Genomic DNA, 20,812 nt, shown 5'->3' on the forward strand with positions numbered 1-20,812 from the left:
TGCGCGAAATTTGGCGTGAATGCCGCATTAGCTACAGCTAAAGCACCATGTACGAACCAAGCCAGGTTTAGTCGAGCTAAACCGCGACGTTGGATCGCGTACAGAAAATATAACTCATTTCACTCGTAGAAAATAAAAATCTACATTTTAAATTAATTTTGTACTGAATTTTTGCCAATCTTAGAATGTGAAAAAGATTCTAATTGCATCTTTTATTGCACAATATAAGAAACCAGACTGAAAGAAATTTAAACTGATTAAAAAAAGAAACGAATGTCCATTTTTACGATTTACATTCACCGCAAGCATCAATAAATTGTTCCAAACATCGTATTTATTTCTATATTTTATATCTTTATATTTTTCATCTGGGTCTTCGCAGCGCGATATAATGCGGCGGCTAGTTCTCGATGGGATACACAGTGCCTTAGCAACAACGAACAAATGAACTCCCTTGCTGCGCGCGAGATGGAACATCCTGACAAGCACGAGACTCGCATCTTAACGCTCTTTGCTTCTGCCTTACCTTATTACAAGAAATCACTCGGCGCCGCAGCATCGATACAAGCGAGGCGGCCAAGTTCTCGAAGACGATCGCGATTCCCGGTACCGACCGTATAAAATGTGTTATGTATCACTATTAAATCACGTTTACGGCGCCGTTGCGCCGCGTCCTTTACCCCTGAAGCTCACCTCGTGTTACGTGTTGCAAGGAGCAGCGACGCGAGTACACGCGCACTTTGTGTTTTAATGGCAGTGCGTGTGCATGGGACGCGCGCCGATTTTAATCTCCATAAACCGCGACGAAGTAATTCCACAGCGAATCTGCCGGCGCCGAGACGACCGCCTTCGTTCGCATCGTCGTCGCGTAAAACGTTTGTTCGCCTCGAAAATTTGAAATTAGAATACCGAAACGCGTAATAAAAGTGGTGCTCGCTTATGCCAGGATGGAATAAGTTCGCAGCGAAGAAAACGGGTGGAAGTTTGGTTTCGCTTTAGCAAGATTCAAGGCGCGGTGCGTCGTCCCGGTCGTAGCCGTCTCTTTTTTCGCCCTCTTTCGCGGAAACTCGCGCGATAAAAGAGAATCTATTATGCTATTGATTGCAACGAAGGCTACGTGACGTAGCAGTAGAATGTGCGCCACAAATCAGCTGAAACGCGCGCGGTGACTTTTTATTACTAAGCGCGTTTTGCTCTTGTTCCTTCCGAACGTACTTACAGTCTCGTTCAAGTAATCTTAAAGATTTACGTAACGTTTATATTTCTGGATCATGACATTTTGGTTACTGCGATATAAAATGTCTGAAAATCACCGAATAATACTTTAGAGAGGAATTTTCAGCGTATTTTCTTCTAATTAATTTTCCAAAATTGTTATAAATGTCAGTGAGTAATTAATTAAATCCATTAACTTTTTGTTAAAATAAAATTCTCCTGCATACAACTAGAACGCTATATTTATTCGTTTGCGCTTCTAAAGCTTAATTTATCTAGATTATAACTGATTTATATTAGCATAAATAGAAGAAAATTTGATCAACGATCTTCTACCATTTAATTAACGGCAATCTACGTCTGTTATAGTTGATTCTCAATCGGATATGAGGAATGTTTCGTCACATCCGAGTTAGTTTGGGTTAGCACGAGCCGAACGGTACGACGATCAAGATTCACGATCGATCAAATTGCAGTGCGTTTCGTGTCGCTCCTCGCATAACACGCTCCGACGATGCATGCCGTGCGCGGGCGGACGCGCACACACGCCGGCACATCGATCGCGAATCGCTCTCGCGCCTCCGAGAAACCGATCCGCGAAACGTACACCCGCACGTCGAGCGTCGGAATGCATCACCGCCATGTGTGCATCGAGGTGGTTTCTTTCCTTCCTCCCCCCCTCCCCCCTTTACCTTCTCCCCGCCCCCCGGAGGGGAAACGCGAAATGCACTCGTGCGGCAACGTGAGCTGCCACTCACGTCGCTTGCCGCGTGACAACAAACTTAGCGGCTTATGTATTGGCAGAAAGCAAAGGCGGCCTTTCATATGCAAAATACTTACGCGCCGTCTCGCGGGCTCGAAAAGCTCGTCTTCGTCCCGGGCGCGAAAACCCGCCCCGTCGTTTCGAGTGAAAAATGATCTCACTGACAATCGATGCAGCGGTTTCGCCGAGGCGGCAGGCAGCGCGGCGCTGCCATTTGCGCCCTTTCTTGATCGATCGCTTTGTCTTGATCGATCGATAGCTTTGTCTGGTGAGTCAGTCTGAATAAGCGTTGCGAGTCAGGATGTGCGATTGCGTTGGCAAGGTTAAGGCGTCGCGCCGGGATAAAAAGAGCTTCAAAAATGTCTTGGTATTTAAGCGAGTAATCAAGCAGTGTGGTGGGAGAACTTTGTGAAATATTAAAGCTAAAGCCCGCTAATTGCTTTCTCGTGTACTGAACTTCTCTCGTAAATAATTATAATAATATTAACAGAATTTTAATTTTAGTCATAGTTGCAGAAATATTTGATAACGAAATTTAAATAGTTAAAAATTTCGTAGATGAATCAAAATGCGAGAAATGTGAGAAGTGCGAGAACATTAGCAGGTCTGAAATTGTGAAATAGTTTGGAAACCTCTAATGAGCAATATGGGATATAATTCTGAAATAGACCGCGATACAATACCCAAGTATCGATCCAGCGCGTCGTGCTGGAAATACGAGGCCATAGTTACGCCGAAACTTTCGCTATAGTCATACTTTTGATCGAGAAATAAGGACTCTAACGAAGATGGCTTCATGCCGTGCAATTAACAAGCAGAAACTACCTGGCAGTAATTAATGGTTATAGAGATCGCGCGGGTAAAGCGAGTGTGCGTGGCTCGGCGTTGCGAAAGACTTTCGTTTTCACTATCTGATCCGTAATGGCGTGTCGTTACCATCAATCAGTTTCCATATTGTACCAATTCACAGCCCATTAGTAATAGCAAATCAATTTCGATAATAGATTCGTCAATAAATCAAATTTGCTGACGTAATTTGCTCGAATATTACAATCGTCTGTCGCGATGTAGATGGACGCGAAGTAACTACAATTGATTATCGCAGGAGAACGAATTAGAATACACACGGAAAAACTAACCTCTAACGTAATATTCAGCGCAACTGATTTGATACTCGATGTGCAACGTGTTACATATCGCTACGTAACCAGGAAATTCTTGGCGTGCGCATCTGCCCCGGCGATACGTGGCGATCGAGAGAGGAAAAATCAATAAGATCACGTCGGTGACGTGATTCATCGGCCCGGTGAACACGGACGAAGCATATTAATCTATTGTAGACCGGTGCCGGTGAGTGCCGCGAACGGCGCACGAATTTCACGGAAACACGAGCGCTCTCCGCTCGCAGCCTGATTATAATTCTGGAGGCAAATACGTCTGTGGCTTATTAATGGGAGGCAATCTTTCTTAAGGTGCTTCGTTCATCGGCAGGAAATTTCTATAATTATTTTCGTCCCGGAGCCGGAGAGGAGAGCTCATTAGGTCGGCTGAGCCGCGGCGCTTCCTCTCGCCCTCCCACTCCTCTCCCGCCCGTCTCTTCCTCGACCGTCCCCTTACCACCGGTCTTTTTTTTCTTTTTTTTTTCTTCTCCTTTACCTGCACCATCATCTCGCCTTTCTAACCACGCACGGCCCCTTCGTCGTCCATCGTCCGTTTCTTTCCGTCCCCCTTTTTTTTTTTCCATCCGACTTCCACTCCCCTGCCATCGCCCGTCCGCTCGTATCCGTTTCTCTGTCTCTCGCCCTATTGTTCCGAGCGCGGTGTCGTTCTCGCGAGAGCTCTCGCGAGAGCAGCCCGCACCGAGTATCAAAACATCTGGGTCGTATATCTCCTGCGCTCATCTCCCTCGTCCGACACTGCGGTAATTATCGTTCGGCACCTGTTAGAAGTCGTTCCGTCGCGACTGCGAATCTCTGCATCTCCGCGCGACGCTCCCTCGAATGAAGCTCGGGATCGGGTCTCGCATTCCGCGACGCGCCAAGCCATTTAGCGGTTCATTACGGTATATCCTGGGGCACGAAGCCGAAAAATAACGTATGGCGAACGAAACACTTGCCTCGTTACAAAAGTTATGAAGATTATAAAACATTAGATGCGATAAAAATATCGTCAAATTATTAATGATTGCGCGATTGTTGACGTCCGAATTGTAGAACTTTAAACCGGTGTCTTAAATTCTGTTTATAAAGAAAAATCAAGTAAACATAATACATTGGTGCACGATGTGCAATGCAAAAAATATTGGATTACTCAATTTTTAGAATAAATAGAATTATTGATTTCTTTCTGTTATTGGCCGCGCTATTGTCCTTTTTGTAAAATCTCTTTAATTTATTTGTAAAAAAATGTGTACAAATTATCACGAAATATAAATTATACATTCTTGCGTTTCATGCCTATTTGCTTTGCCATTTCGTTATTGGGAAAATATTCGTGAAATTAAAGCAGGATTATTCGGCGAGACCATATGATGAAAACACCAGTCTTAATTAATTATTAATTAATCAATTTTTTACACACAACAATCAATCCTTCTATATTCAATTTGCAGTGGTATCCACGCTTCGCTGATTACGAATTTCGTCATATTACGCGCTCCCGAAATGCATAGAGGCCGGTGTTTTACCATGCTATGCAATAATAATCAGTACGTCGCGCGGAAAATAATTATGCGTACAGTGACACAAGAGGTGCATCGAAAAATTGGCGCTTAATTAATTAGCTCTTTACGCAGCTGGATAATTATTGGCTTCTATTGAATTGACAGCTGAGCCTTTCACAACTTGATTATGGATTCTGATATTCATCGCTCTGCAGGACGATAAAATTCCGATTAACAGTCATATATTTATCACCTGCGCGGGGGAGCCAATGTGCGTCTTTATTCCCTGGGGATTTCTACCGTGTCGCTTCTAAAAACCCAGGCATTGAAATGAATGCAGAGTAGTTATAACGGGGCGTATTGCGAAATAGCTATTACCTTAATGTCTTTCAAATGAGCGGATTTTCAGTGCGATCGTCGGTACTTCAGGAAGAGAGGTACACTCGAAGCTGGGCGTTATAACTCTCTTTCGTGCGCGCACTCTGAACGCAACGCGGTAGTTAATTTTGCACGAATCCAGCACGGGAGATAAGAGATAATGCGATCTAAATAATCAGGTGTCGCGCCTAACTTTGGCCTACATGCAGCGGCAATTCCGGTAGCTCGCACTCTCCCCGGAGAATTCGAATCAACGGCGCACACGAGGCACGACGTGCGGCGGCACCGACTCCCGCGTGCGTTTGATTACAAATTCGAGTCATCCTTCGTCCTTTCAATCAACGCCAAGCGTTTCGACATCTTCAAACCTCGACCTCAGTTGCGTCATTATAGCCCGTATAAATTATACGCACAGCGCCGAGCAACGTGCATTCGGTATTTGGCTGAGCACATTCATCTCGCTACGAAATCGTATACGTAAACGAACGCAATTTTACGCATTCCGTGATAATATCGCAATTCGGGATAATGTCAAAAGTATGGTAATATATATTAAAATATATTATTGTAAATCGAAACGTCATTCACCACTGTCTGTTCATTTCACGCTAGCTTTGTTATATTCAATTCTCGAATATCGAGTCTGCGAAACGACTTCGGAAGAGAAAAATAGGCGCAATTACAATGCAATTGAGAACGAAATTCTCAGAATAAAGCAAATATATTCTCTCCTACGTGAATTCACTGCAGGAATCGTGAGTAAAAGATTTATATCGCTCCTCATTCAGAACAAGACTACCGTGACATTTGCAAACGCGATTTATAAACCGATGCGTATACATCCGCCAGCTATCGCGTGTCTCGTGTGTATCAACCGATGATCCCTTGGACAATCAACGATCCGTAGCTCGCACAGAACGCGTTCTCATTGCAGGACACATCGACATCGATCCTCGAGCCCTACGTTTAAACGCGCACGCGCACGTCTCCAGACTCTGGATAATGAGAGAAAATCGGTTCAATTATTACACGCATGTTTACTGCTTAACCGGAAAATAGTGGTCGTCGAATCTCGCGTAAAAATCTCTCCACGTGTTGGGGCATTTTGTTCAAAAGCAACAACAGATTATACATTGTCGTTAAAAGAATAAGAAAGGAAGACTGTTGAAAATTGAGAGGGTATCTATATCATATTTATCTTACAAAATCCTTTGCATTTTATTACTATATATAGACTGTAGAGGGGAATATTTCCTCAAGATTGAATGCTAATATAGGCAATTTATCGCACAGCGATATCAATGAAGATGTTCCCTTCCGTATCCCTCGCTAACCAAGTTACTTCGCGGTGAAGTGAAAAGCAGGAAATTCACATACACAAGAGCTTGCGGGGACGCCGGGCATACAGATTCCGGCGACATTCGCTCGGACACTCTCTCTCGAACGACGGACATTCGAAATTCGACGTGCGCCGAATGCGCTTCTCCGCGCATCGCGGCGCGTATCTCACGGATATCGCTTCTGAGAATACGCGTCCGGGTTCGGCAATTTGTCAGCGTTGACGCGGGTTCTCATAATAATAAAAAAGAGGCCACGCATAAGGCAGCGAAGCCAAGGCGCGCAGGGACGGGGGGGGGGGGGGCGACCTACAGCAGGCCTCATTAAATAAGCCCTAGGTTCTAATCACGAGACGTCGCGGGCCGAGAGATAAATTTACAAGGCGCTCGGGCCAACGAAGCGGCGAGTTTACGAGCGTGCGCGAGTCGGCCCTCGCCGCGCCGCGCACTTCGTGAGTTCGTCCAATCGGTCTCCGCGAATTCGTCGAGCTCACTTTTATTTTCGCCGTCGAGGAATCCGACCGTCTAGAATCTCCGACGGGGCGATTAGTCTACCTGGTGGTAGCTCTCGCGAGCCAGCCTCCGCAACAAATGAGTCCGCATTCGCGAGGAGGAGACCGGTAGCACTGATACTCTGCTTCAAATATTAACGCCCGGCTACGCTACTTTCTCGACTGCGACGCTTGTTTTGTTTAGTCGTCCAGAGTGCCGGCTATTTCTCTGTCGCTGCATAGTGCGGAATGTTGAATTTTAGATGGAATGAGAGAAAAATTTTCTGCTGGGAGCAGCGTATGAATACCGGAATTGTATATTTTATAATAGAGAATAATCCTAAGATTTGTGATTATGCAAAAAAATATTGAAATTATTGGATTCCAAGCAAAAAGACAAATATTATCATATTAATACGTGTGATTTTATTATTTTATTTTGCGCCTAATAAACGATTTCGTCTTAATTTTTGTAATTGGTATAAACATTTATCGTCGGGAAAAAAGCTAATAGAATAAATTACACGAGTACATAATTTGTAATGTGATTATGTACGCTCGAGGTCTGTTAAAATCGAGTTTAAAATTAACATGAGCAAACATTATACACAGATTGCATATGGAAACAGTTTTGCATGATTTTTCTCTTATCAAGTCACACGCGGTCTATTATGGTTATACAGTGGACTCGTTCTCGTAATTAGGACCGACACGGGACCGGCACGAAACGGTGAATTTACAAGACAAGGGCCAATGAAACGCATAGTTTAGATTATTACGATCGCCTCTATGGCCTTTGTTCCGTAAATTCGCCGAGAAGGTCAAAACCCAACACAATCTCGGCGAAATACAGCGGCAAAACCGGAGATTTCTGCCAAGACAATTAGTCTGCTAATCTAGTTTCGCGAATCTGTAACTAACGAGTTCCGATTCGAGTCATACTCCCATTATATTATGTTACCCGCGTTATAACTCTTCCGTCGCGTGAAATATCGCCAGGTCCTCCACGGCGTATCTGCGGCGACAATTATTATCCCGCGTTCACCAACCTGCATCTCTCTTTCAGCGTTAAAATTGCATACGCGCGAGAATGATCAAAGAACCGCTCTAATACTCGCACTATCGCGGTGGCGCTCGCCGGCGTGATAATTCGATGTACGGCTAATTTTCTATTTCGTTTACGGAGATTGTCCTGCCGGCGGTGTCCTCCTTTGGAACGTATTGAACCAAGTGCTAATTACTAATGCAGAACATGGCAGTACCGCCGCTAGATGTGTAATTACTGAGGAGGATCTAATGGAATAATCGCGTTTGCAAATTAATGCGGCAAATTCGACCGTAACTCGGAGGCAAGACGGCTAGGGAGGATCGGGACTGTCCGGTCGAAGGATTAACCGGCCAGGCTATTTCTGACGTGACGATTAATTTGCAAATTCAACCTCTCGACGCGCAACAAACGAATCCTCGATTCGCGCACGCTTCGCGTTCGCTCGCTTTACATAATCGAACAACAATCACGCGCGGCATTTTCTCATTCAGCGCGGCGTTTCGCGCGCTGAAATTGCGCCGTTTCCGCGCCGCGGAACTGCGGAAATCTTGATCGACTACGCCGCGGCGGCCGACTATCGGAAAATTGCAGCCCCTTTACCGAGTATTTCACACGAAACTACAGTTTTTATCCGCGCTCGGCAGCAAATGCTTGCCCGGATGTTACAAATAAGACGATTAGCTTGCTGCGCTGCGTTTCAATGCAACAGACAGACCGTAATATTCGAATTGCCGTTACTGCAGTTTCTGTTATTTTGGAATTACCCCAGTTTCTATTATGTCGGAATTGTTAGCCGCTTCCATTAGCTCTCATTGATCTAGTTCGTTGTTTTATATGCCTTGTTACGTGCGATGTTGCGCGTCAGTGATCTAATGAGCATCAAAACAAACACACTGATTAATTCATTAGATATTCTTGAATGACCAGCTCGATATTTATTTAAACAACAGCGAAAGCGCACACACCAGTGAATAAAAGAATTATTAAAGTCAAAATCAGATTTTCCTTCTCCGGGAATAAATTTCTTTTTAGAAAAAAAAATAAATAAAATTGTCGCGACAGATTAATCGAAGGATTAATCTCGAAAGAATTGTGACGACGAATCTCCATTTTCTCATAACGATTATCGAGATTTTTATTATTCGCGTACGGCTGTTGGAAATTTTCTCCTCCGACTCTCCGTAGTTTTGAATTTTAAGCAATCTTATCTCCACTATACATATATATATACCCACGTTAATTCATTCTAATTTATGCTGAATATTACGCGCTGTTGCTCGTGGCGTTCGCGGCAATCCCTATAATTCACAACAGACAGTCGTACAAACGTCCTAATCGGCGCTATCAGAATTTCAATCATCACAGCAGCGCTCCAGGCTTTCGGCACGATTCCGAGGATTGCAGGCTGATAACGCGGCGCATACGGCGGTGGGCGCGACAGGCAGCTATTCCTGACGAGACGATTAGTTTGCTAGTCTAGTTTCGAAACCCTATCCTGTAACAAATGAGTCTCGGTCCGAAGGAGGCGGCGGTGATGCGGTTGCGGCTGCGGCGGGCGACGGCGACGAGCGGCGGCGGCGGCGGCGGCGGCGGTGACGGCGGCAGCTTCGATGAAACCCACCCCGCGCCCGCGGCGTTGTATTAAGAATGCAACGTGAATGACGTGAAACGAATTCCTATGTAAAGCGGAGCGAGGGGGGGGGGAGGGGGGGAATGGGGTGGCGGTGGACGGAGAAGGAAGAGGAGAGGGCGGGAACGAGAAGGAAAGGCCACGTTGATCCCGTCTAACTAGCAGCTCGCATCATTAACGGGTCTTGTTTGTTTTACAGTGTAGAAAGGACACGCCCATTTCCTCGTCATCCCGCTTAAGTCCTTCGGAGCCAAGGTCTGAGCGGTGCCCTCTCCTTGATCCGCCGCCGTCCCTCATATACAAACGGTGTCCCATTTCGTCCGACGCAGCGTTAATCGATCGCGCTTCGCCCGTGAAACCAGAAACGAAAGTAAGAAAGCGGGGCGCGCATTGCTACGCTCCGTGTGTTTCGCAGGCCGCGCCGGCTACACGCAGGAGGGCCGCAGCGGCCTACACGGTGGTGGTATCGTGATTGATCGGCGTTATCACGAGCCGCGTTTGCGACGTAATGAGATTAATGATGCCGCTCATTAAACCGCAGATTTCGCGGGATTACGTTTCTCGCAGAAGCTTTTCCCCCACCGGGGGAAAGTGACTGACTGCGAAACGCAAACTTCCTACGCACAATTCCGACGCACAATTCCGACGCTTTTGTCGCAAGCACACGTGTTACCGTACACAACGCTCGGCGCTATCTTCCTCGCGTTTGCCCTCCTTTGACGCGCCAGCGCGAAAGGAACACCCCGTATACGACCGCGGCAAGCCGCTGCGCTGCACTTCGCTCTCTCTCTTTCTCTCTCTCTCTCTCCGTCGCTCATCCACCCCGGTGCGTATATACATATTCATGGTGTCATTACCGCCCCGTGAAACATGCTATTGGTAAACGTTTCTGCTGCTCTCTCGCCGTCTCTTTCTCTCACTCTCTCTCTCTCTCTCTCTCTCTCTCTCCTCTCATAGATGATTGCGCGGCGCGCATCGCTCCGTGGCTTCCTTATAAATTATTACGAGCTTGTTTCGCGAAACGTCAATGCCGCACGGCCGATGACAAAGTGCCCGGGATCGTAAAGCTGCAAAATGCGCGCCCATAATGCCGCCGCTGCCGTCGCCGTGCCGACGGGCTATCTTCTGCGGATCGCGATCGTAATCGCCGATCGATCCCGGCCGCTTAACTCCGCCGTAACTTCTTGTACCTTTCCTGACGGCTAACGAGAAAATTGCGCGGGTGACGACTCTGCGCTCCCCCTTTCTCTGCCCTCCCCGTTTCGCTCCCCCGATTTATTAATTACACTTGCTAATTGTCAGCGAGGCCTGAGAACGGAGTCTTGCGACGCTTGCGCGGAAAGAAGAAACGTCATGCGAAAATAGATATTCAATCTGCCAACATTTAGCTTAGTAATACATTCGTAATTAAAATCATCTACAATTTTTTATCGATCCGAAACTTTTTAGAGTGAAATTATAAAATTGAAAAACAAGCAAGGGCTTTTATGAATAAAGATGTAAGAGTTGGTGCAAAAATATTAGTACTTTTCGATCGCTAGTCAATTGTGTTCATCGTATAAAGCCAATCATCTCCGAACATCCGCTATTGTACGATGACATGTGACAATACATTTCGATTAGTGTCTTGTTACATCGCGACGTCTTGAGAGATCAGTTTACGCGTTACGTGCGACTTCTCTTATTACCTGCTTCTTTCAATCTTCCACCTTTTATTTAGTCCCACAACGGACGGAGAAAAAGTTGTTACTGCCAATCAGAAATGAAATTAGAGCGTCGCTGCTCTCCGAGGACTCGCTTGATTTTCCGTTTGCACTCGGTGCATTATCCCGCCCGTATTCCATGCCCGCGCGTTGTGTACCTCATACAGTAAATCCCGCTCGTATTACGGGCATTCATTTTATAGACTTTCGAAGTTCTCGACAGAGCGAAGAAGAGAGAAAGAGAAGGAGGGATGAAGACATGAGAGCTCGCGCGCGCACGGTCTCGTTCTTAGCTCGACTTCTCAACTTTATATAATTTCTCCCTTCGTAACACGCGAGATCGTAAGCGAGTTGAAATAACTGTCTACGAATGAAATTTATTAGTTACGAGTGGGTAAGTTTTGCGGATGATTAATACGTTTGTGATCGATTCGAATGAGAAATTCGAATGTCTATACTTGCATAAAATATTTATCTGTGTATCGTCGAAAGCAAGAAGCAAAGTACGATTTGTCGGATTATATAATGCGCAAATTTCAAAATAAATAAGTAATCGCAATGTAGCTCGATGAACAACACTTATTAACTATGCAAAACTGATAACTATTTAATGTATGCAGATTCAATCTGAAAATCTATTCCGAGTGGGATTTACTTCTAAAGAGATACAAGCAAGGAATAAAATACGAACAGCGATTTTATTGATTAAGCGATTAAGCCGAAGTACCGCCGATTATAAGGATACTCCATTTTGTCGAACTGTCTTGCGTCCCCATCGATCTCGCTCGCTCGTTTCTTTTGTATGCCGGGAATCCAATCTTCATGGATATTGCGTTTCGGTCATTACGTAAGACGGCAAGAAAACGAGAGCGCCCAGCGCAACGCTACACCTAATTGGCAATAAATAATGCGGCGTGCGTGACAGGCAGATCGGTAATGCCGATTGGTGAGAGAGGCGGGGTGAAGTTGTGTTTAGGCATTGGTAGAGAAATTAATTACGTTGCCAATTAATCCGCCAGGATTTAGAGTCGAATTACGTAAACGCGATTGCGCAACGGTATGCGAATCGCGATCGTGATTCGCGGCCGCACGCCCGCCCGCCACTCATTTTTCCCTTCGGTCGCGTTTCCGGATTAAACCGAAACTGTGTTCGGTGGATATGTCGGTAACGCTTTTACGGCTATTTTGAAATTAAGCCCCTTATTGTCGTGAGCCGAATCGCTGTCTAATTGACGTGGAGTTTATTAAATTATCGGCAATCAATTTATCGCAAATAGCGTTAAAGCCAAGATTCACCGTCACGGTTCCAACCGAGTACACAATTACAGCCCAAAATCGCGCGCGCACGTTGGCGGACTGTGCGTCGAATTGCAATAAACTCTGTTCGTTGTATCTCGCCCCATTGTTCTTTTAGGTATCGTTTTACGTTGTAATTAGCGACGCGACTACGCCGCCAGCCCGCCCGCACGTTTCATTGTTTACTTTGACAGTGGCGATGATTAATGTCTGCCAACTGTGTACGCGCGTCGCCGAGAAGTCCGAGTAAATGCAGTAATTTAATTTAATTTGATATCGAGCGCCTTCAAAATGCAAGTCGATGTATAGCTGTCAATTATATCATACATTCGCGAGTGTTATTTATAGAGAGCATTTAAGATAATTATCTCTATAACCGTCATTAATAATTAGAAATCTAAACCTTTTTTTATCATTTTTAATATTATCGTTACTTAAGTGAAATATAGCCTGGCGCGTTCAGATATCGTGTATTAACTTGTACACCTAACATTTCAGTTAACAAATAATTAATTCCAGATTGAAAGAATACATTTCTAAATTTTGACTGCCTAGATTCCCGATATAGCCTAGATATTTTTATTATTAACCACAGCCCGGTGCAATCCACATATTGAATTAAATCTTTCTTGATCCGCTCGAAATTGAAAATCGAAATCCCTAGTCGATTGATATTTTCCGCAATTTTTGCCTCGTCGCCGTCTCGCGGGCGGTATCGTTTTGGTATTTCGACTCAAAACATACATATACGCGCATGATTAATACCGCCGTTTGCCTATGAGTCCCTTGACGCAGTGCGCGTGCAAAGGGCCGAAAAAATCAAGTGTGAATATGTGTCAGAGAATTTCACGGTTCACCGTGTCACCGGCATGCGCGCACCCCGCCAAAATTAATGTATCGAACATTTCGCGTTGCGCGTATCGCTCGTCAGGATTTAATTACAAAAATCGAGCAAGTTTGGAACACTTACCGCCATTAATGCCGTCACCTGTGCGGATTCGGCCATTAATCGTGGTAAGCTGAAGTCCGGGTTACGAGCCGGTTAAAGCGCGGCAACACTGGCTCGTCTCATCCCACCGCTGCTTGGAAGACCCTCCGAGGCCAAGCTGTGTTCTCGCAATTTGTTGCCAAATTTATTACTCGACGGGGAGATAAAAAGTAAAGATCGAGCGACGAAAAAAGCTGCGAGAAATGACGTATCGTCCAGCGATCCTCTTATTACAACGTCTTCATTTCTTCATTACAGTAACACGCGTTCGAACGGAAGTGATCTTTCATCAACAAAATATGTTGCTGAAAGATCTTTGGAAGTTTACTGCAAAACGCGGAAATGTGAAAATGTGTTATATCGCTTCGCGATATTTGCTGCTCTAAAAAACACTAATTATTAACAAAACAAATGTTTCTATCAATTCTACATTTTATGTCGACGTAATAAATATTTGCAATTTCAAACAATATTATTTATAAAACTCTTGCTATCCGTACTGATTTTACAACATTAATCTAAAACTGATTTTATTTCTCGCAATTGTTATATGATGATATTATTTTGTTAAATTCATTATCGCATTTATGCAATAACTATTATTGTACATTACTGTGTCGTGAGCGTCGCATGTAATCATACGGCGATAATCGATTATTATACAAATCCGGGCAAGATCGCTTTTGCTCATTTAGTCGCAGCATTTAATACAACGTAAATATAAAACGCAAATGTTTCCTCCGCATTGTTCGGCGTCGACGTGTGTCACGCATTTATATCACTTTTCTAATAATACGTTTTTAATGGCTTCCACCGGTATGCACTTAATTGCTGCCGTTTATCCACCGCTATTATACGAATACTCTCTAATCCGTTTATTACGTCGGCTTTACTTTACTCTGTACAAAGTGGCCTTCATCGCGGATGGATTAAAGCGAAACTTTCCTTTTATTAAACGCCGAATTAACGTCATCGTCGTAATTTCAATTCGCTGCACTCGCGTGCGGCGCACCAGATGGGAGAACCGTGTAATTGGAAGCGCGCGCGTTATTGCAATTTGGAATTATTACGACTTACAATTAGCCGATGACCGGCTGCTTTTATCTTTCGTCGCGCTGCTTATTGTCGTTGGCTGCGATTTCTCGAAATGTCGTGTGCGTTCGTCGCGCGTGTAAAATCGATATCGCGGAAATATTTACTGGATATCCCAGATTTATATTTTTTACTCTGTTCCTTTATTTTACTATCCTTTTATTGCGGACAATAACGCACAACTGCCCGGCGTTTCCATAAAAATTGCGTGTAATAGCGATCGTTACACTTGCCTCGTCGATCGTCAGATTTTTATTTCACGCATCCACTGAATTTATTACATTCTCCAAAGTAAATTGTGGGAGACCTTATACTTCCTCGCTTTGAACAGCTACGGTAGTACCAAATGATCATTAATCTTAGAAGAAAAAAAATGAGCGCAACGTCCCTTTTTCTTGTTTGTATCATTAATTCTGAAATATAGGTTTCATCGGCGATACGTATTCGTGTCACGCCCGGTACCCTTCGACTAACGAAACATTAAACCGAGACAGCCCTAGGAAAACACGAGGGCGCCTGTTAACACGGCGCGAAATTATGCTCACATCCCCCGCACGCAATATTTCACAACGCGGTCTAAGCGTGTATACACGGGTACACCCCGGCGGTGCATACATACACTCCTGCTCGGACCGAGCAGTCACGTAATTCTAAATGCGCTTAACTTGAAAGCGTTTATCTGTAACCGTATTATTACGGCCGCTGCCGTAATTCGTTTCGCTGTTTCTCCAAAGAGGATTTACTCGTCCCGGACTGGAAACGTCGACGCGGAGTCGCGCGTCCGTCCGAGAGCGGCGGTTCGTTCACCAGCTGCAGCTCCAGAAGCTCCGCCGCCGCCGCCCGAAACTTTCGATACTAATCGCGACCCGACGCGTCCCGGAGACGCTCCCAGATACACGGGCGCGATTACGACGACAACGGGGGACACTCGCTGCGCCAGATTCGATTCTTATCCGCGATATCCTCCGCGCTCACCCACGGTTCTCTCTCTCTTCAGTCGAAATCTCACGCCGTAAATCATACGGATTACAAAGCATCGACTGCCGGAGATTGCAGCTTGTTTTGCGTCCTCGGGGACGAGAACTTTGTATCGGCCGGATGGGTATAGAAAAATGAAACGCACTTCATGCATAATTCAGATCCTCTTACCACCGCCGCCACCGCCACCGCCACCGTCTCGTATCAGCAGATAATACGACCGGGGCAGAAGGGTAGTGCGAGGGCCGTGAAAGTGTGCGGCTGGTTTCCACTGATTTCTCCCCCCACCCTCGCCCTCGCCCTGGCGCTCTCACTGAAGTCGGAAATTATTTACGCCGCGGTCCATAGACCGGTGTGCTCGAAAAGTGGGCTCCTTCTCCATCGCCGCGCTGCGGCTGAACTTGGACGGCTCGACAACTTTTACGATAGCCAGACGATCGCGCTCGTAAAAAAAATTCAAGTCTGGCGACCCTCGGAGTGGATAAAAAAGTTTTCATCGGGCCGACCGAAAGTTTAGAGCCGGCATCGCGATACACACGCGTAGAGTACGTCCAAAGAAAGACTGCGGGTAGAGAGCATCACTTTTATTCGATCGCGCCGCTCCTTGGAGAGACGAACTTTATTCGCTAGGACTATTGCGCCGGAAAGTTCGCCGCGATTGTTAGGATCTCACATGGCGGTATCGTGACGGGCGAGTCGGACGGTAACGAGGACGAGCGGACGCGCATGATGCGCCTTCGAAACGAATATATTTTTTTTTCCTCCGCGAAGAGCATATTTTTCATGAAAAACACGAATATTTCTGGAATACAGTATTTTTTTATGTGACGCTATGCGCTTTTCGAGTAAAAGTTTACACAGAGCTGCAACCAACTTTTTTGGAGGCATCGTATAAATCTGGAATTGTTAAAGATACGGGCAACGGGGGAAAAAAAAATACCAAAACGCACGGTCAATGCACTCTTCATCGCGCGTGTACCGTAACGCGTACAGCTTTATGCTTCTCTAAAAACCGTATTGATAGCCTGCATTTAGCATCGAATGTGGTCGCTCGATTCTCAGTTTATGATAACATACGGTTCTCGCGCGCTCGACATGCAGAATGTAGGACACAAGTGGAAAATAATGGCCATACATGTGAAAAAAATTTAAATCATAATTTAAGCGGAAAAATATATAAAAAAAAAAACGAATATAAATTAATGCACGATGTAATTTGCGGAGTAATTAGAAAAACTGCGGCAAATTGCTGATACGAAAAAATAATTTCTCAGAAAATCTAAACGCAGTCCACGTCAATTAATTTTTCGCATTATAGAGTTGCTTTAACTTTCCTCGCCTCTATTATAGCATCTTGAATGGCATTGTTGCAGTAATTGCGTCGCCGTTGCGCACTACACACTGTTTTATTTGAGTAAATTGTTATACACAGCTTCAGCACGAAATGCAACCAAATAGGACTTCATAATAAATTGTTTCGCGATATTTTGCACGCCGTTTGCGCCGTAGCTAAGACTTGCAACTATTAATTTTATCTTAATTTATATCTTGATTCTTAATTTTAAGTAATAAAAATGTAAATAAATCTTGACAAATTGTGCACATGCACATAATTATGACAATATTTAAACATGCTTATTTAAGCATGCACCGCGCATTGTTTCTATAAAGAAAATTTCATATAGCTACAAAATCTTATATTTTTTTTAGATAAATTGCATAATATTTTTGAGATCTTACAACTACAAATAATATATAGAAAACGAAGCCACTCTTGTGCATCTGATTGTGAGAACTGATGCGTAAAATTATTTGCATCTCCACGCAATTTTACGTGCCATACGTGACAAAGTTGCACATCTCGATTATACTTCCACTTCACTTCGCCGTATCTCTTTTTATTACAAAAATAACAAAAGCATAAGGTTTATACCAGTCAACTTCGAGTCTTGATATTTGATACACAACACTCCACATGTGGTTGACCGCAGAAATATTTATGACACGGTGTTGGATTTGCATTTTTATTTCTTATTGTTTTTGCCGGGGCAAGAAATCTCTTTACATCGAGCAAGTAAAGAGACGTGATCTTGGAATATCTCATAAAATATATTCAATAAAAAACTACTTTCAACCAATTTTCTTCGTAAAGGTGTACAATTTGCGTGCGAAGCATTTTTAAAACGTTTTAAAGTTTTAATTAATAATTGCATTTAAGAAGAATGTCAAAGGTTCTCTAACTCATTCATAAAAGTCATCACGCTGAAGGTAAGGAAAAAAATCTCATCTACTCAATGAGAAACTATCAATTTCTTCAAGCTATCCTCCATCCTTTTCCACCTGAGATTTTGCAGTAGGTCGTGATCGTCATATCCATCGACATTTCCCCGTCTCCGTGAGTACAACTCTATTAAACTTTCAAAACTCCACGCGGGTGTCGCGCACAATGGCGCGAAGAAACGGCGTCGGCTGTGTCAGCAGGCCGCGAAGAATCAGGGCCTCCCCCACCAGCCGCACCGCTCGTTCCAACCAAACTGTCACATACTTTCCGTATGGGATAAGCTTCAAAAATAGCAAGGAGCTAACCCGTGCGGGCAAAATAGGGGAGAACCCGGGAATGAAGCAGATGAGAGTGGGAGGGAGTGGGGTCACGAGGGCGGGGAAAAAGGTTAGGAAATGGGAACGACAAGCAGGAAGAGAAAAGACCCGAAGACAGTGCCGGCTACCAAGGGACTCATCGTATGTGAGCGTTAGACGCGCATGTATTTATTGGGGCTGGCGTCTCTGTGTTAGTGCTTTAGCTTTCGGTCGTTATGGCGGCACGGCATACACACACACACACACATACACACGAACGCGCGCGCACTAGCACGGCACCGCGAGCGTACAATGAGGGCTCTGCGTCAACCCTTAGCGAAGGGCTGCGCCGGTGCAGGGGTTGCGCGATTTTATCTCCGGCATTCTTCTGCCAAAGGGGTCCACGACGAAAAGATCTACCTACGTGGCAGCGCGGTTTTTACGTTTTTCCTCGGGGTCTCGCACGCACGCACGCGTATGAGCGTTGCCTCGTGCTTGTAGATGCACATGTGTACGCGTGCACCGCGCACAATGGCGATTCAGCGTCGTCCCACGGCCTTTTAAACAAGCTGAGGAAATCTTGAGATGCGTCCTCGTCCCCGCGCGCGACGCGACAACGTTGGCGAGTTAAGCCCTAATCCCACCCTTCCACTCTATCTTTTTCTTCTCTCTCCTTTTTTTTTTTTTTCATTCCCGCCGCACCTTCCCGTTCCGCCGTCTATTAAGCGTCCTTTTCAATTCTGCCGGCGACATTCTCCTTACGGAGCACAAATATCGCCCGAGCGGATCAACGATTAGATCTCATCTGATTAGTTCTGGGAGTACATTGAAGGCTTAAGGGATGTACGCGCGTTCGTTTCCGTGAGTTCCGTCGCGTTCACCCGAGTCGATGAAGATAACTGGCCAGGTAGCGAGTGTTTATTGTCTGGGAGCAACGGACAATAGGGGAGAATGTACTGATGCCTGCGACTGCGCCTTTAATTGTTCGCTATTGTACATACATACACGGAATGACAAGATGCGACCGGCATCCTTCAAGCTTAAGCCTTTTCACCAAAGGATTTCCATTCTTGAAAAGCAGATTTCGACGAGAGATTTCGAACTTTCTCACTACGATAAATTTTTTTATATATTTAATTATTTTGCTTAAATATAAGATATAAAGTATAAAAAAAATATGGCTTGATTATTTAAAATTTAATATTCGCAGCAACGGCACTTTGCGTTTGCAATTCCGCATATATATATGTAACATCAAAGACTCGACATTTATCTTGTTTCATAGACATATCCTAAGTTATTACCATCTGTGCAGCATTATCTTTAATTTGAGTAAAATAATTTACAGCAATGTAGAATATTTAGCCTATAATATATGCTGTCATATGACAGTGTGAAATGTGGAACATCCACTAAATTCCATCGGGTGTTATTGACACGCGAGCGGATTCGCGCAGCTGTAACCAGCTGTAACCACTTCGCATTCCGACTGTATAGTACTGAAAAGGTTAATATATGTATGACATGATATGATATCCATGAGAGAATATGCGTATTTCTGCCAATATGAATACATACGCGCGTATACCAATAAATTTGGAAAGAGCTCTCTACTCGCCATTATATATAATTGAATTAACTTGCGAAAAATACAAACTATTTTATTAGGGAGCCCATTTGATTTGATATTAATAAATTATGTATATTATTATTAATTCGCTTACTATGGTAAATAAATCGCGATTTACGAAATTGTTTCGATAACGTATTTAAAGGGCGTGAAATTGCAATTGACGCCGTTCGGGTCGCGAGGTCAACCGTAAAAAATTAACTCCGACCGCAAATATTCAGCGCGGTCATCTTTTAGCTAAATTTCGGCGGAAATAACGTGCCGCAGTCCCAAAATATCCCAAAGCCAGCGGTCGCGGTCATTTGTCAGTATTTTTGTGATATTGCGGAACGCGAATGAAACGCAATACTTTCCATCGTAAACGATAAAGTACACAATGTTCAATTCGCGCCCAAAACGATGTATCCCAATTTGCCTACTTCCGCGCTGTGCATTAACACCAGCGGTGGACTAACTAGATTCGCATATCTCAAAATGCATTGCTTGCATGTGTTGTAATTCGATGTGATTAACAGCGCCATGTGTTGGTAACTGTATGAACAAGTCGGCAATATTACCCACCTGGTCGTTTTAACCCAATTCCCCCTTTCCCTCGCTCTCTCTCTCTCTCTTTCTCTCTCTTTCCCCCACTTTCTCTCTCTCTCTCTCTCTCTCTCTCTCTCTCTCTCTCTCCATCCTTCTTCCTCCCGCCTGCCTCTCTAGTGTAGATATCGTAGATATTGCGATAGCGTGCATACGAAAATTTAATAACAGTCAAGCTGATTTCCGGAGAGCCGGCGTTTAAGGCTACCTCGGTATTTGCTAGATAATTCGCCCGCGAATAGAACGTAGTCCAGAAGGCCGTACCATTCTAAATCGTGTTATCTGCAAGTTTTGGCGTAACTTGCACACAGAGGATAATTACTGCACGACTACTGACATTTTACAGTATCAAATTACAAGAGCGAGCGGAAAATAAGCTATTGTCCGCGTGAAGTGCGAGGTACGCACGCTAATAAACGTTTCAGCCGATAATTATTAAACA

At 44.6% G+C, this 20,812-nt stretch overlaps 1 protein-coding gene and 1 long non-coding RNA gene across 2 annotated transcripts in view; one reads left to right on the forward strand and one right to left on the reverse strand.

Annotated features, from left to right (window-relative positions):
- Window positions 1-20,812, forward strand: part of Toll-6 (Toll-like receptor 6) — a 250,197-nt gene that overhangs the window by 129,010 nt on the left and 100,375 nt on the right. The window lies entirely within an intron of this gene.
- Window positions 1-20,812, reverse strand: part of LOC105674059 (uncharacterized) — a 65,902-nt gene that overhangs the window by 40,642 nt on the left and 4,448 nt on the right. The window lies entirely within an intron of this gene.

Source organism: Linepithema humile, chromosome 5, assembly GCF_040581485.1.
Source record: "Linepithema humile isolate Giens D197 chromosome 5, Lhum_UNIL_v1.0, whole genome shotgun sequence".
NCBI classification, from domain to species: Eukaryota; Metazoa; Arthropoda; class Insecta; order Hymenoptera; family Formicidae; genus Linepithema; species Linepithema humile.